Here is a 17921-nt window from a genome sequence, read left to right as displayed (position 1 = left end):
GCATTGCTTTCCTTTCCATTATGTTCTCTTAAAGAAAAGAAAATCTGTACATGAAGCAATAGTGATTAAATATTTCACATTTCAGACTGCGGTTGTACCACTGGGGTTACTATCGTAAGTGTTTTTGTCAAGAGGGAAATTATTTTCCAGCCACTCTAAGGTGCTTCCCATTGCTGCATACAAAAAAATATTATGCTTATCTACTATTGTATACTGCACCACCTGTGCAATTATCAGACACACTTTAGGGTGCTTACTACGTTGAAGTGATGTTGTGGTCTTAGTACTTTCCAGTCTTTACTGTGCCCGTTCGTTCTTTGAACCTATGTAAAGCAGCAGTGCGGTAATATTGTCAAAGGCAGACGTAACTTCTCTTAATGGTGCATTATGTTATGGTGCACTCCCGATGCCTTTGTTCTGTTTCTTTCATAAGTACACCGTTTCCAAACTTACTCTATTTTCCCTTGCAATTCACATATATGGTGTTGTTTGTAAATGTTCCTGAATGGTACCACTATGTACGAGAACCTGTGCCTTTCTCAGCAGATTGGATGCCACCAGATGTCTGCGACCAGACAAATACTCTGCGACTGCTGTGCGCATTAACATGGTGCCAGTGGGTTCAAATTGTTGTACGGTACATATTTACAAACTAAGGGTATCCTGGTAAAAACCTATGAAATTCAGTGAAGAAATGTTGTTTAAGGGACGTTATGGTTTAGTTGCCCTACTAAAAAGCTATCAAATTCACTGAAAAAACATTGTTAAAGGGACGTTATGGTTCGGTTACCCTAATAAAAAGCCATAAAAAGCTGAGCAAAATGTTTTGTAATGGCTCATTGCAGTTACTTTGTAGTAATACCAACCTATCCATATTATGGTTACATGTAAAACAGAAAAACCCCAGAAATGTGCTAGTTATGGTAAGCTAAGCAACCATAACTCCCGCCACCACTGTGCACTGCTAAGACTAACACCCATGACATGAAAGATGACATCACAAATGTGTGTCCGCCGACTGCCATCTTATTGGCCAATCGGTCGACGTGAAGTCTGCGGACATCAGGCGCGCTCACTGATTGGGTGGAGAAAAATGTGAAATGCGTCCGTTTTCCTGAATCAATCTTGGATTTGCAGACTTTTGGCGGTGTCCGTGGACACTGCAGCAACAAAAAAAAACAACATTGCACTTGTCAAACTCAACAAACAATCTCTGGGGTGGTAGAGGGGATGAGGATGGGATGGGATATGGCCATAAGAAGACAACAAATCAGTGGTTTTAATCCCCAAAAGTCTGCGAACACTCCTGATGGCCTGGGACTGTCCTGTGGTGTTCACGGACACTTCAGATGTCCTACGACATAAGTGTCCATTTCTGCGCTTACAGGGTTGGGGAAAAGCAGTTTTTGGATGGCGTATAACATTGGCGCCACTCAATGAAACTACATGTAATTTTGGAATTTTATTCTAGCCCTATTTCTGAATGGTTTTGCAGTTTTGTAGGATTCTGTTAAGAGGGGGCAAAATTAGAGGGGTGTCCCAAAATATTGTAAAGGTTTATAAATGTGGTGCCATTTGACAGATCTGCACAACAGTCAGCAAAACAATTTTGGATCTAGATATAAATGGTTTTGCAAAGTTTGGTGGGATTCTGTCAAGAGGGGGCAAAATTAGAGGGAGGTTGAAAAATGATGTAAAGGCTTATAAATGTGGTGCAATTTTAACAAATCTACACAAAAACTTTGCAAAAAGATTTTAGATCGAGATATGAATGTTTTTTCTAAAGTTTGGTTGGAATTTCTGAAGAGGGGGTGAAATTAGAGCGGGGTCTCAACATTTTTAGATTCTTATAACTTTGTTGCCGTTTGACGAATGTGGACACAAGTTTTGAGAAAGATCATAGACCCAGCCTTCAATGTTTGTATAAAGACTGAATGGATTTTGTCAAGTGGGGGCTAAGTTATATGACTATTGTATGTACATACATTTTGACACTTTTAAAAAATAAAACATGGGTGGATTTCAAGCAAACTCATGTAAAGAGCATTGGCAAGGACATTAAAGCATGGTTTTGCAAATGTGCCTGTGTTTTATTTTTTTGACAAGTGTCATAATGTAGGTACAAAAAATAATGATATACCTTTGGTGACTGAAGTATAGCCTTTGGCCATGGGCAGTGGCCAGATTGTCCAGGTTGCGGAGAAATGTAAAGTAGATGGAGTCTATATAAGTTCTATTTTTTAACTGTGAAAGGTGATTCCTAACGGAACCTTTCTTTTGTTGTTTAAAAAAAAAGAATGTTTGCAGGAGGGGTTACAACGTAAAGGGAGGAGGGAAATGAGCCAAGATGCACCAAGCTCTAATATGGAGGGGCAGGTGGACAGGGGAATATGTTGCGCGTGTGTTACTTCTAAGGTAGTGGCTAGTGTTTCTCATGCTCCTTGATTACAGCTTCAAGCGCACACCAAAATGACTTCCCCCTGCAGAGTGGTGTGTTGCAGTATATACAGAGGACTGTTGTCCTCCAAAGATATGGATCAACAGCCTCTTTTATTACTTGCAAGGTAGCTGCTGGGATTTTGTGTCCCACAGAAGTAGGCTGTTACAGTACTATTTGAGGAAAATGAGGTGGAGCAAGACAGCCTACTACTTGCTGAGAAGGGAACAACCTTGTAGTGGTTGGATTTGGTGTGGCGGCACATGGAAGTGGTCCCGTAGGAGTACTGTCCAGGTAGTCCGCGACTCTCAGTGCATTTCACTTTGGTAGCTTTAGCCTTTCATACACTCCCAACAGTGGAAAAGAACTGCCACACCCATGATCATCTCTGGGTGCTAGAGGTAGGTACTTTCTCTATCTCATCTTCTTGGTCCTATTCATTGTCTTTGGAAGTAATGTGCTTTTCTGTTGTGTAGGTCCTCCAGCTGGTGGTGGTGGTGGCTCTTGGGGAGGAGGGATGGCAATAGCTGATGCCATTTTTAAGAGAAATAGCAGTTTTGTTAATATTCTTCCAAGTATGTGCTTTGTACTAGATTGTTAATGGATAATGAGTAAGTATAGGTGTAGGAGCTGTGCAAGGATACATTTTGAGCTTGAAAGTTCCCAGATCAGTCAAAAAATGCAGATCCAAACAGTCTTCGAAGCATGGACCCGATCGCAACGTGTGGACGCCTTCCCAGACACATCATCATGCTGCATGTGCGGCATTGACACATGGCACTGTCCGGAAGGTCTGTGTTGACATCAGACGTTTGCGGACATCAACGGATGCAAAAACAGGTGAAAAAAGTTGCAAAAAGTGTATAGAAGTGTTAAAAATGGTTCTAGAAGGTGGGAAATGGCAGAGCTTTAAATTGGACAGAAGTGTTGCTATATTGGGGTACGTATGATATTAATAGGTTGTAGGAAAATAGCAGGCACTGGTTAAAACCCATGAAATTCAGTGAAAAAACTTTGTTAAAGGGACATTATGGTTAAGTTGCAATGATAAAAACGTATGAAATTCAGTGAAAAAACTTTGTTAAAAGGACGTTATAGTTAAGTTGCACCAATAAAAACCTATGAAATTCAATGAAAAACCTTTGTTAAAGGAACGTTATCATTAAGTTGGCTAATAAAAACCTATCAAATTCAGTGAAAAAACTTAGTTAAAGGGACGTTATGGATCTGTTTCCCTAATTAAAAACCTAGCAAATTCAGTGCAAATACTTTGCTAAAAGGACGTTATAGTTACTTTGCACTAATAACAACCTATCCATATTATGGCTACAAGTTAGTTAAACCGAAAAACCCCAGAAATGTGCCAGTTATGGTTAGGTAAGCAACCATAACTTGTGCCACCACTGTGCACTGCTAAGACTAACACCCATGACATCAGAGATGGCATCACAAATATATATTTATTCACTGAAAACACTTTGGTAAAGGGACGTTATGGTTAAGTTGCACTAATAACCTATGCAATTCAGTATAAAAATGTGTTAAAGGGAGGTTATTGTTACAATTAAAACTGAAAAACCACAGTAATTTGACAGTTATGGTAAGCTAAGCAACCATAACTTGTGTCACCACTGAACACTGCTAAGACTAACACCCAGGACATCAACAATGACATCACAAAACCTTTGTCCAGCTTCATCCTGAAAAAGAGTACTAAAATATTACCCAGAGATAGAAGCAATAGCCACAAATGATCCCAACAGTCAGGGCATTTTAAAAAAAAATTTAATTGACACTTACTACCAGAACAGAAGTACTGCTTTGGAAAACATGTGCCTGTATGACGTAGCCCCAAACTACTCCTACAAAAATAATGTCACACCATATGAGACAACTGGTAAATATTCAGTCTCAACTTGTGAAGGAAGCCTAGTAAAACTTACCAAACCCAGCCTAATTAATCATATAAAGTTACCATTTAAATCTCTGCTACATAGAAAACTGTATTACATGGCTCTACTGCAACTTTTTAAGCTTTGGAGAAAAGAAGAAGAATTATTAGGTGACTATGACTTATTTGAAGCTGCATTCAAATCAAATGAAAGCAGTATAACAAATGTCAATGTCAGACACTACAAAGAAATGTTGGACAATTAATGCCAAGAAGAAGAAGAAATTGAAGCTCAACTATCAACTAGATAAAAGCACCACTGAGGGCCATAAACCTTCCCTAACAGGAAGCAAAGAGCCACTTGGAGGACCTCTCATTCTAAATGAAGCATAAATAGCCATGACTGAGGTAGAAAATACCATGTATCAATATAAACAATCTGAAGAAGACTTGTCAGTGCTCAAATCACAGCTAAATGATGAACAACTCACCATTTTTAAGGAAGTCACTAAAGAAATTATTTATGGTTTTAAACATGAAACTAATACTAGCTGTACACATTTTAACAAAGCATAACAAACAACAACTTTTCAGCTGTTGTAACAGCCCCAACAGGTTTAGCTGCCTACAACATAGGAGGTGTAACTTTACACTGACTAATGCTCCTTCCAGTCGAACACAAAAACAATTTAGAAAACTACCAATTATCTGCACAAGATTCTCTGAATTACGCAGAATTCTGAAACAAATGAAAGTGCTCCTAATAGATGAATTAAGCATGTTTTTTAACCTCGTGTTGGCTTTAATTCACCTCAGAATGCAAGAAGTCCTAAAAACCTACTACAAAGAACTGTTTGGAAGAAAGCATGTCATTGTTTTTTGAGACCTCCTACAGTTCACACCAGTAAAAGTTTAACCTATTTCCAAAGGATTAGGACACACACAATGCTGCAACACACTCAGCAGCATTGGAAATATAAAGTTCTGGCAACATTTGTACTACAGAGAACTAACTCAAAACATGCGTAAGTCTTCAGACCTCACCTACGCTAACATTTTAAAAAGCATTAGAACTGGTCTGGTTACTAAAAATGCAAAATACATCTTAAATAGTAGACTAATCCATGAGCTAAATGGGCGAAACATATCTGCTCCTGATGTCATGGAACAATTAACTCAACAAAATATGAAATGCTTTTCCTTAATGCCAACCCTTGCAAAATGTAGTCAAGTCAATGAGACCATGTTAAAAAAAGAAATGCAACCCATACTGCATATCAGCTCCACAGACAAACTAGAAGAGCATGGCATGACACTTCCTATGTGTCAACAAGCAACAGCACAAATAAATAGCTTAGAAAAATCTATCTCCAACACAGCTGGATTGGAGAAAATATTAACTTTGTGCCTGAACTGCGAAGTAATTCTAAAATGTAACTTTGGCGTAGAACAAGGTTTAGTAAATGAAGCAATTGGTACCGTTGTTAGCTTCCAATTATATCCACATGAGAACAACATTCAGTTTGTCAACATCCACTTTGAAAAACTTACAGAAGTTTAAAAAATGTCCGCACAATAGCACATGTCCTTCTTTTCAAAGACATGTACATACGCAGAGAACAATTTTCTCTTCTCTATCATATGTTGTCACTATTCACAAATCACAAGGTCTAACCCTAAATCACACATTGATTGACATTGGCAGCACAGTCTTTAAAGAATGTATGAGTTACATAGCACTTTCATGCCTGTGTACACTCAATGGTCTATTCCTAGATAACTTTGATGCAAACAAAGTCAATGCTGACATTTCTTGCATCCAAGAATGCAACAGGCTATGTGCACTGTACACCCCCATTACTGTATGCAACTAAGTAACCATACCAAGTTTAAACGAATACATATTTCATAAGCAATTTCCTCAATTGTACTACAATTACAAATACATATACAGTTCAATTATATCATTCCACCATACTACAAACACTTTATACTCCCACTACATTACCTATAATTAATATACACGTATTACTACTACAGTGGTTGTGGCCATTGGTCAGATTCTCACAACTACCAAAATATGATTAAACTATATAACAACTATGTACAATACACCTTCAAATAACAAAACTCACCCTGAACCTCCTGCAATCGAAATGATGTCCGCGGACACCAAAAGTGACTATGGACTCGGCGGCATCTGCAAACTGTTTTTTCACCCATAAAAACAGCTCCATATCATCTTTATTCCACTCCTCCACCCTTTGCAAGCTCTCTTTCAGCCATCAAATAACCCCAAATGTGTTTTCCAAGCTGCTCGTTCACAGCGCTGTCCGCAGTCTACCACAGTGTCCGCAGAGCAGGCAGCACCGACGCCCACTTTTTCACATACAGAAACTGCTCCATATCATCTTTATTCCATCCCACCACCCTTCCCAGCCCCTCTATCAACCACCAATAACGCCAAATGTGCTTTGAAGACTTTTCCCCACAGTGCTATCTGTGGACACCGGCAGCTGTCCGTGGATCCAACATGGTGACAATTTCCAAAAATATGACACACCTCACACATCCAATCAGTGGGAGGGTACAATGCCTATGGACATTACGCTGCCCTCTGATTGGACCAGAAGGCTGTCCACGGAGTGAATAGTGAAGTGAGTCCATGGACCGGACCCAGATATCACTAATTTGTTTACCTACTTTTTGTCCATTTTAAAAAGAACTACTGGACAGATTTACACCACTTTTACAAAAGCACACTTTCGGGACCAAGCCTCACCGACCACAAATTTGGTGAAAATCCATCCAGCGGTTTGGGCTGTAGCTGTGAGCACATTTATTTTTCTCCATGACCCTTCCTATAACTCCCACCCCCTGGACGAAACTACACCAAACTTCGCAGAATCATTTTGAGGGGGCCATATATGTTTTATGCAAAGTAACGTGAGGATTTGTCCATGGGGGAAAAGTTATAAGCCTCCCAAAAAGGGCTCTTTCTATGACTTGAGCAACATTACCGCAGGCTCTGTAATATGTACATAATCATATACGTTTATTTTGGAAATAATAACAATAATTTCCATCAAAGCACATACACAAATACAAATACAATTCATCAACAGTATAAAACATAAATAAATAAATCTCCCAAATACATATCAATTAAGTAAACCTAACACTAGTTGAAATCCAATATAAGTTAAAAAAGGTAAGCACAGGTCTAAGATTTCAAAAGATGTTTCCTTGTACTCTGAGCATTCCTTAGAAAATTGAAAAGAGCCCAACCTACTTCAGGAGAATTGGTCCATAGCAGAGAGAGCAGGACAGGTTTATACTGCAGGAACCATACTCTGTGCAACAAAAGGGGCCTTAACGTTTTGCCTCTTACCTCAGAAAAAATGGGCAGATCATCAAACAATTTGCCAAATCCTCCATTGGAGCATTGCATAAAAGACAAGACTGACTATTGCTATCATTCTCCTAGGCCATCAATAGGGCTTTGAAAGAGAGGCAGTCGAGACGAGCCCTTCTTATCAAAGTTTGCAGATACAAATTCTCATCCCATAGAAAATACTTTTGGAGACCCAGGCCTGTGATAATTGCATGCCTCCTGTTCGAGGGCTTTAACATTTCCAAAGAGTCTCTTCTATCCATATAATGAGAACAGAGTTTTGCGTTGATAGTTCCAGCCACGCTTGGAGGCAAAATCTCTGGAGAATGGACATACAAGATTGCATTTATTCCCACCAATTTAGATTTTACATATAGCAACCAGGGATTCTAGGGTTTGGGTCTTTTAAATCTAAGTACCTAATCTGCTCATGGGTCAGATCTGCCTTGACATTGCACCATATTCAGAGCCAATGGAATATGGGCTGTGCCTGGATGGTATAAAATAATAAAGTCAGAGCCCAATTCAAGGTGAACACCATAGTTAGGGAGTTCATGAGCTAAGCCCAGAACTTTTTTTGAAGAAATAATTTTCAACAGTCTGGATTAAATTCACATTACACTAGTTCTGCAGCAAGATACCATACTTTACTACCGAAGCCACCTTATATATTTTTAGTGCCATGTCAACTGGTTTGGTTTTAAACATTCCCATGGCTCTGACTACCCACCAATAGCTTGCCTGAATTTCACAGCATATTGTTTTACCTGGGGATTAGGGGAAAAATTGGACACAAATCTAAACCCCAAATAGTTGAATTTAGACTTTTGGAAATGCAGAATCATTACTATAATGGATAATCCAGATGTGGACCCTTTGCTCACTGTGCTTAGAAAACCACAGATTCACCTCACAGATGTGGCCCGACTAGGCCGAAACACGTGTCTGGGTTGCTGTTGGTCCTCTTGTTCAGAGGAGAGTTGCCTAGCATTTCGGTGCTGGATTGCCCCTGTGGGTGAGACTAAGACTGATATGCAAATGGGTATTTCTGCTCTGTGAAAGGTACAGTGAGCTAAGGCATGGATGTGGACCCTCCCCAGTGGGCAGCTTCCTGTAGAATTGGTTATTTGCCCGAGTTCGTTCTTGGTGAGTGGCTCTCAGACCTTTTTGTGCCTTGTATAGGATGGGCAGGGGGGGCATACACTTCACACACATGGGGAGTGAAGACACATGGTTGCTGTCACTATAGCTGCACCTACCTACCCACATTAATGTAACAAGTGCATAGCTCTTTTTTGTAAAGGTGCATCCAGTACATTCTGGACAAATACAGCACCTTTCCTGCTATTCAGGCTCTCCTACACAACCACCTTATGTCATGAACCATCGGACGTGTCCTTTCTGGACTTCCTGGTCCCTGACCTATAGGGGCTTGCACTCAGCAGTACTTCCAACATGGCCACCTAACGCGGAACGCTGTTTACCAGTTCCTGTGCCGTACACACTACGTTCTATAAAGCGGACAAGCCCCCGTGGCCCTGCGCTTCTCAACGCCACTGCTTGCCGTGCCTAGACGTGTGCTGCCGTAGTTCACTTTTGCTACATCCTTTGATTCCTGGTTCCCGGTTCCCCTAAATTCCTTCCCCTTCATTCCTCCTCTTTTTTTTCCTCTATTGCATACCGGATTCCTGTGCACTCGTTCCCCGAGTGCACTCTTCGTCGTTTCCTGGACTTTTCCCGGACATCTGAACGTTCCCAGGAGACGGGACGCTGAACGCACGCTGGAACCCGAGGACCCACGCACAGGGTTATACAAGACCTGAAATGTGCGAAAGAAGACTCAGTCGAAGAACTCCAACAAACAACATAGACAGGTGAGAAGGGGGGAAACCTGTGACAGATTGAGATGCGCCAACAAACTGATACAGACACGGACATGGAGGCTGCAGTTCAAGACCTCATGCGCGGCATGCAAGAGTTAACCACAGAAGTTCAGAATCTCAAAGCAGAGAATGCTGCATTTAAACAACTAGTGCTGTCACGTGATTCGTGACCAAGGAAAGTGTATTGCTGGGCGGAGTAGTGGATAAATATGATGGCTCATCAAAGAACCTTTGTGGCTTCCTTGATTCGTGTTTAGTGCACTTTACCTTTAAGCCCTACTACTTTTCCACCCCCAGGGCAAAGGTGGGCTTTATGATTTTGCATCTCTCCGGGAATGCATTAACCTGGGCTACGCCCTTAGTTATTTCTGGAGATGCCCTCCTGGATGATTATGATGGGTTGATACGGGCTCTAAAGAACGTCTATTGGATTTCCAACAAGGGTCCCAAGATATGCTTACCTATGTAACACGCTTTAAGCAACTGGCCAAGGAAGCAGATTGGTCCTCGGAGGCCTGCTTTACCCTATTTCGGAGAGGACTAAATGAAGAGATAAAAGACGAGCTAGCCAGGGTAGCTCGCCCAGGTTCCTTCCAGGCTCTTATGGACTTCTCTTTACAAATAGACTTTTGTATCCAGGAAAGGAAGGCGGAAAAGAAGAAAACAAAAATGCCTTACCATAAGACCTCTATAGAATCTTCCTCTAAACCCGAGCCCACTCCTGTCCCGACCACAGACCCAGAACCCATGCAACTGGGGGCCTTCCGTGGACCCATATCCCTGCAAGAAAAATTGCGACGGATTCACACCGGGCTGTGTATGTACTGTGCTTCAGATAAACATCTTGTGAGAGAATGTCCTTTGGCCCCTCCACGGCGTTTGGGAAACGCCAGCTCCCGATCCTAGATGGAGCACAGCTTCGGGAGAGAGATGTTTGCTCCACATCTATTCCATCCTTGAACTCTCCTGGACAAAACAACCTTGTGATCTTGTAGGCCTTTTTATCGCCGTCCAAGAAAGAAACTTACCCCATTCTGGCATTAGTGGATTGTGGGGCCATGGGGATTTTTATAGATCAGGATTGGGTCACCACCCACCACATTCCATATGAAACTCGAGACATCATGCAACCTGTAGAGGCCATCGATGGAAGACCTCTCTCTTCAGGACCTATAACCCTGCAAACCAAAGAGATCCAGCTCTCGATAAACCATCATCAAGAAATGATCAAATTTGACATCATAAAATCTGCCCATTATCCAATGGTGCTGAGTATGCCCTGGTTACAGAAACACAACCCATACATCAACTGGGCAGCATGATCCTTGTTTCTTGGCTCTGAACATTGTATATCTCACTGTCTATCCCTGGATTCCTCGTCAAGATCCTCTGAAGGTACACTGACAGACCAGCAAGTCCCATTCACCGTCTCAAATATTATCCAGGTCCCCAGGGCCTATCAGGATTACACTGATGTGTTTTCAACTGCCATAGTTGAAGCCTTACCCCCTCACAGACCTGAACACTGCGCTATTGATACTGAACCCTCAGCGGTGATTCCCTTTCGAAGGATGTTCATCCTATCAGAACCAGAAAAAAGGGCCCTCCGAGAATACTTGGATACCAACCTAGAAAATGGCACCATACGACCATCCAAATCCCCAGCGGGAGCTTCGTTGTTTTTCGTTCCCATGAAAGATACTAAGAAGCTTAGGCCTTGTCTTGATTATCGTGGTCTTAATCAATGTACCCTCAAGGAGTGCTACCCATTGCCCTTAATCTCGGATATCCTGGAAGCGGTGAGAGGAGCTGTAGTCTTCACAAAATTGGATCTCAGAGGTGCCTACCATCTGATCCATATAAAGGAAGGTGATGAATGGAAAACAGCCTTTAGAACACCCTTTGGTCACTTTGAATACCTGGTTATGCCCTTCGGACTCGCCAATGCCCCAGCGGTCTTCCAACATTTTAGGGACCGGGTGTTCTCCGATATGCTGTTCCTCTTCGTCATAGTTTACCTGGACAATATACTGATATACTCCAAGGACCATCTTAAGCATGAAGAGCATGTTAAGGCAGTCTTACAGCGGCTACGTGAACATAAGATCCTGGCTAAACCCGAGAAATGCCTTTTTCATGTCTCTACTGTTCACTATCTCGAATTTGTCCTTAGTCCAGAAGGAATTGGAATGGACCACTCAAAAGTAAATTCCATACTATCCTGGCCTGTTCCAACTACTGTGAAACAGATTCAATCTTTCCTTGGGCTTGCCAACTTCTACCGGAAATTCATACCTTCCTTTTCGGAGATAGTTCAACCGATCATTACATTGTTGAAGAAGGATACTCCCTTCCTCTGGACAGCAGCCCAAGACGAGGCGTTCCAACGATTGAAGTCGGGAGTTTACACAAGCCCCCATCCTGGCTCAACCTGACATAGATCGACCTTTCCTAGTGGAGACGGATGCCTCCAACTATGCCATCGGAGCAGTCCTAAAGCAGGAATTCGAGGACAAGTTAGAACATCCCATCGCCTATCTCCCGTGAACCCTAACTCCTAGCGAGACCCATTATTCTGTTCTGGAAAAGGAACTGTTAGCCATCCGTCAAGCCTTCACAGCATGGCGTCATCTACTCCTGGGAACAAAATATCCTGTTCACGTCTGTACGGATCATCGGAATCTTCAAGTTCTACAATCCCTGGAATGTAGGAATAGTCGTCAAGCCCAATGGGCCTTCTTCTTTGCCCAGTACGAGTTCCAGATCCATCATGTTCCTGTAACACACAACATAATTGCTGACGCCTTATCCCGACGTCCCAACTATGAAACTCTTGAAGATCGATCCTTCTCAAAGATGTTTCCCCATACAATTTTTGTAGCCCAAGCAATCAATCTCCTGGAAGACAATCGGATTCAAACCCAGTCCTCTGAGATCTGGAAGGAATTTACTAGGAAGAATCGAAGGAATCTTAAAACAAAGGACAGGTATTTGTTCAAGGATAATGGCCTGGTAATTCCCACACAGAGACTGCGACAAAGGATTACAAGCCTATGTCATGATACCCTTCATTCAGGACATTGTGGCATTACCAAAACTCTCTGTTTAATACAAAGACAGTTTTGGTGGCCAAAAATGAAAGTTGACGTCCAGCAGTACATCCAAGCCTGTGCAGTTTGCAATCAAAACAAGCATGATAACAAGAGGCCGACGGGTCTCTTACTCCAACCAACGCTACCAACAAGACCCTGGGAATTAATCGCTACATATTTTATTGTGGAACTACCACCTTCCAGGGGATACACAACTATCATGGTTACATTGAGAAGAACAGGTCATTGGGCTGTGTTAGTGCTGGTAGAGAGATTCCCAGACCCCGCTTTGTTTTGCATAAATTTACTTATCAGGGCGATCCAGACGTGGACCCCTTGCTCACTGTTCTTAGAGAGGCACAGCTTCACCTCACTGATAATGCCCAACAAGGCTGAAACATGTGTATGGGGTTGCCGTTGGTACATTTGTTCAGAGGAGAATTGCCTAGCATTTCGGTGCTGGACTGCCTGGGCAGGACAAAGACTGATATGTGGGGACATTTCTTCTCTGTGAAAGGGACAGTGAGCTAAAGACTTGGTAACTACAAATGTATACCACATATACATGTGCCACATGCTCTTACACCATATACTCTTACCCCACAACCTTACAACATACACTGACAACCCACAAACTTAACACACAAGCACTTAAGACACACTCTCTTAAAAACACACTCGTACAACACACACTCTTACAATGAAGGTTTTTACACCACATGCCCTTATGAAACATACTTTAAAAATACATACTTACAAAGTATTCTTATGACACAATACCATATGACACTCACACATATGACACTCACCCTTAAGACACATGATATTGACACTCACAGTTGCACTTACGAGACATGCTCTTATGACACATGCTCTTTTGACTCACACACTTATGACAGACATGACGGTCACAACACTCACATGAATGGCACATGCTCATATGACACACGCACACAACACACACATTTACAACACAAGCATGTATACCACATGTTCTTACACTGCATGTTCTTATGATACACAGATGTATGACACACATGCATATGACACACAAACAGCACTTTCTTACACACATTCACCTATGACACACATGCTTACACTGAACACTCCTATGACTCTCTATCCGAAACTTCCACTAACCTAATAACTAAGGAAAGGAGAATGACTCCCTTCTCCTGATGTATTTGCTTCTTGCAAACTTTGGTTCAATAAGTTATCATCAAGTACCCTCTGGTAACTGTTTTTATCAATTCACTCAGTTCATTCAAAACTTTCTTATGTTTTCCTCCTTTTCCTCTTTGATTAGAGATGTCCATTCTTTACTTGTTTTCTTTTTGACTTTCTTTATGAAGAACACTTGTTCTCTTTTCTCCTGGTAGGGTCATCAAACATTCCAAGTCTCTCCTTTTATGCTCTCATTTTCCATACACAGTTCACAATTCTGCGAACATTGTATCTGTACTTTGCTCCAGCCTTTTCTTCAGCTTTTTCTCTTCTTCTTTTTTTCTTTTTATTTATTAAAGTGTTTATGGTTACCATATAACCTTAAAACACTACAACTCTCTCTTTCCCTTGGTATGGCTATCAGATATTGCAATCTGTCTTTTGTCAATCTCTCTCTGTCCCTTGATAGAGTTATTGAATACTACACGTCTTTCTTTTTTTATCTATAATCTGTTCCAGCCTTTTCTTTAGCTTTTTCTCTTATTCTTTGCCTCCCTTCTTCATTTAGTCTTTTCTGACTGATATGAGAATGACATTTTCCAATGCTGATCTTCATTCTCTCTTTTAGGTATTTATGTGATATTTTCCTCTCTCTCACTTGGATGAGTATTCCAGTAGCGATTCATATTCTCTTTTCTAGATAATAATGTGATATACTCTTCTCCTTTACTGGGATAAGTATGAGCATTCCAGTAATGATTCTCATTTGTTCGTCCGGCCCATAAGGTGATACACTCTTCTCTTTTACTGGGATGAGTATGGTTGTTCCAGAAATTATTTTCATTTGTTCTTACAGATCTTAAGGTGATATACGCTTCTACTTTACTTGAATACAATAATAATTTGTATTGGTTCTTCTGTTGGTCACTCTTTGACCTTGACAATAAATATTTTTATTTGCTTCACTGAGTTTGAATATTAGAATACATTTTCCTATACTGGGAGGAGTATGATCCTTCCCATAACAATTGTAATCTTTTTCACTGGGTTTTAATATTATAGTCTATCTATCAGTACTGTGACGAGTGTGAGCATTCCAATAATGGTTCTCCATCCCCCTCCCTGGTCTCCCATCTTCCCTGTTACTTTTGGCTGGTAGTGATAATAGTCGCAGGTTCTCTCCTGGTCGTCTCTTTCCTTCATCAGGTTGGCTTCTGCTGTTTCCTTAATGTCTCTTTCTATGTGACACCGTATTTGAAGGCACTCTGGTCTTCCAGTTACCGGCTTGTTCTGTATTGATAAAGCAGCATCGGCAATATTTACAGGACCCCTAGTCCAAGGCATGCTTCTTGTGGTCACACCACCACTCTCTGTCTTGTTTTCTTCCCAGTTTATAGGATGTGGTGCGATTTCACTTCTCTCCTTCTCGTTGTTATGAAATGTTGCATCTGGTTGCTGCTCTCTCTCCAGTTCGGGACGCACAGCATCCAGCCTCTTCTTAGTGCCGGCATACGAGCTGCTTCATAACTCGCGGGATTCCTTCTCTCATCTCACTGCCCCTCCCCTTTCATATGCTATGCAGCCGTGGGACTTCCCCGGCTAATCATTGTATTTCGTTCTGTCTCCCATGGCTTCTCTTCTCCTCCACAGATCCTCCTCCTCGACTGAATTAAGGGGTTTTCTTAGTTGAATGAATATTTACAGTTTCTGGTTTACAATAGCTCATACTGGTATTTTCTTCACAGAAATCTTTATAGGACATATCTGAAGAGGTAAAATTGATATATCCTTTAGGGGGTTCCTCACAGGAATAGGAGTCCTTGTCCCCCAAGGGGGGTCTCTCCTGGTGATGTCCCACTTGCCTCAACCCCAAAAGAGGGTGTTGCAGAGTGAGCTCACCTCCCTGGCCTCAGAGGGGGGCTCCCCCTTGGGGTGAAGGGATGAATTCCCATGATTCCTCACGTTTGCAATTTGGCCTGCTCCCACGTTCCTGTGAAAAACCAACTCCCCTCTAAGATCTCCTACCATCTTACACTACAAACCCCCACAGATGGCCACCAGAGGACTAGCTATCAGCACATTAACACATCCACCAAACCACAACAAAGCTATCCTTTCTAGTCCTGTTGCTGCTCTGATAGCAGCAGCTAACCACACCGAAGATCTGCAGACTATCAGTTCTTGGGGTCTTCCCTATGGATAACATACTGCTAGGTTTCTCCACCAAACCTATAGAAATCAGATTGGCGAGAAAACCGGCTAATTTAGACCTTTACCCCTCAACAACACAGGTTTCACATCTGCCGTTCCCACTGTCCCACTTATGAACCCCACCAGCATTTATTTTACAGAGCCAAGCACTGTGAGGCCACCAATACTGACAGTTAGGCACCATACATGAACACCTACACAAACATTCCAAATCACTCACTTTTTTTAGAGCTTGTTTTTATCAGGACTTACATGCAAAGAACAGATGCAAAAGCACACAACCCCCTTTTTGGCCGCAATCCATTGAATACAGCTGAGTTCTACAAACATTTTTATCCATCTGTCACAAAGTCACTGACATAGGGTCCTCTGTGTGCCTTCACAGACTACGGTGTTATGAAGGGCATTTCACCCCACAGCACTTTGAAGCCATAATAATGACAGTAGGCCCTTATACGAATATCAAATAACATACCATACCATTACACTAATATATTCATGAAAACTCGCATTATGATGCAAAAGCCAGGACTGATTTGTCATGTTTGTATCGAATTAATAGAAGTAAATTGTGTATATGTATGAACTGTAAAACATGTATATGCATACTAAACATATCAAAACTCACATCAAATAAAACCTCACTTTTATGTGGTTTTCATACATATAGGAGGCATGTAAGACGTGCATTTCATAGGACTTCACACTAAACACTAGTGTGCTACTTAAATGCCATACACATCTGCCAGACACAAACACACCAAACACTCCTACACCGTACACCACATGCATGCACAACACCCAGTTGCTTATCCATAAAAGCGCTACTAGACATTAGCAACATAAATGGGCACTTTGTACTCGAACTAGACATGTATGTGTATGCAATGTATCTTATATACGTACACAGTACTCTATGTATAAAAACTACTCACATCAAAGTTTGTCTGGGTTTACAAAGCTCGAACTAATTTCGATGTAAATTCTCATATGTATCTATGACCAATCAGAAAGCTGTGTGATGTCTGCGGATTGCTGATTGGTTAATCAAGAAATGTGGGATGTGTCAGCATATTTTATACAGGCGGTTGGCTGGGTTTGCAATCATGCTCATCAGCCACAGATACCACTATAGAAAAAGTTGTAAAAATGCATGTTTACAATTGTGTTGGTCGTGAAAGAGTCTTTGGGGAGGTTATGGGTGGGTAAAAAGGCAGAGAATATATGTGTTAATGGGCAAAAAAATAGGGGTATGTTTTATGTTTTGTGCGATGTTTGTGATCTTGGTTACACTGTCATGAACTTCGGAATATATGCAAGGAAAATGTTGCTATCCACAGACACCACTGCATTGATGCCACATTTATGGTGATGTATTAATGTATATTAATTGTATGTATATTGGGGTGGATTTCATTATGTTATTGATAGGGAATAGTGAGTGTGGGCCCTAGTTTTGGTAATGGGTGCAACATTGCCGTGTGGGCATATGTTATGTTATTAAAACTTGTATCATGCCCATTCACCCAAGGGCATCTTGGTGCACGGATGTCCACAGGACAGTAGTGGCAGCCCTGAAGCCTAGACAAAAAGTTCTGTTTTTAGCAGACAGCGGAAAATCAGATGATTCTCTGTCATCCTGAGTTGAAGGGGGAGACTGTTCCATAGTTTACTTCCATAGTTTACTTGCAGCCACTGAGAAGGCCTGACCACCCATTAGCTGAAGGTGAAATTTGGGGAACTGAACCAGGCGATCATTGCCAGATTGGAACTATCGACAAGGAACAGAAGTTTGCCATTTGTCACAGAAGAGATCAGCTCTTACCTGATGGTAGGCCAGATGAACCAG

Source organism: Ambystoma mexicanum, chromosome 6p (genome assembly GCF_040938575.1).
Source record: "Ambystoma mexicanum isolate Mex_15411 chromosome 6p, UKY_AmexF1_1, whole genome shotgun sequence".
In the NCBI taxonomy this organism is placed as follows: Eukaryota; Metazoa; Chordata; class Amphibia; order Caudata; family Ambystomatidae; genus Ambystoma; species Ambystoma mexicanum.
This window is presented reverse-complemented; position numbering follows the sequence as displayed.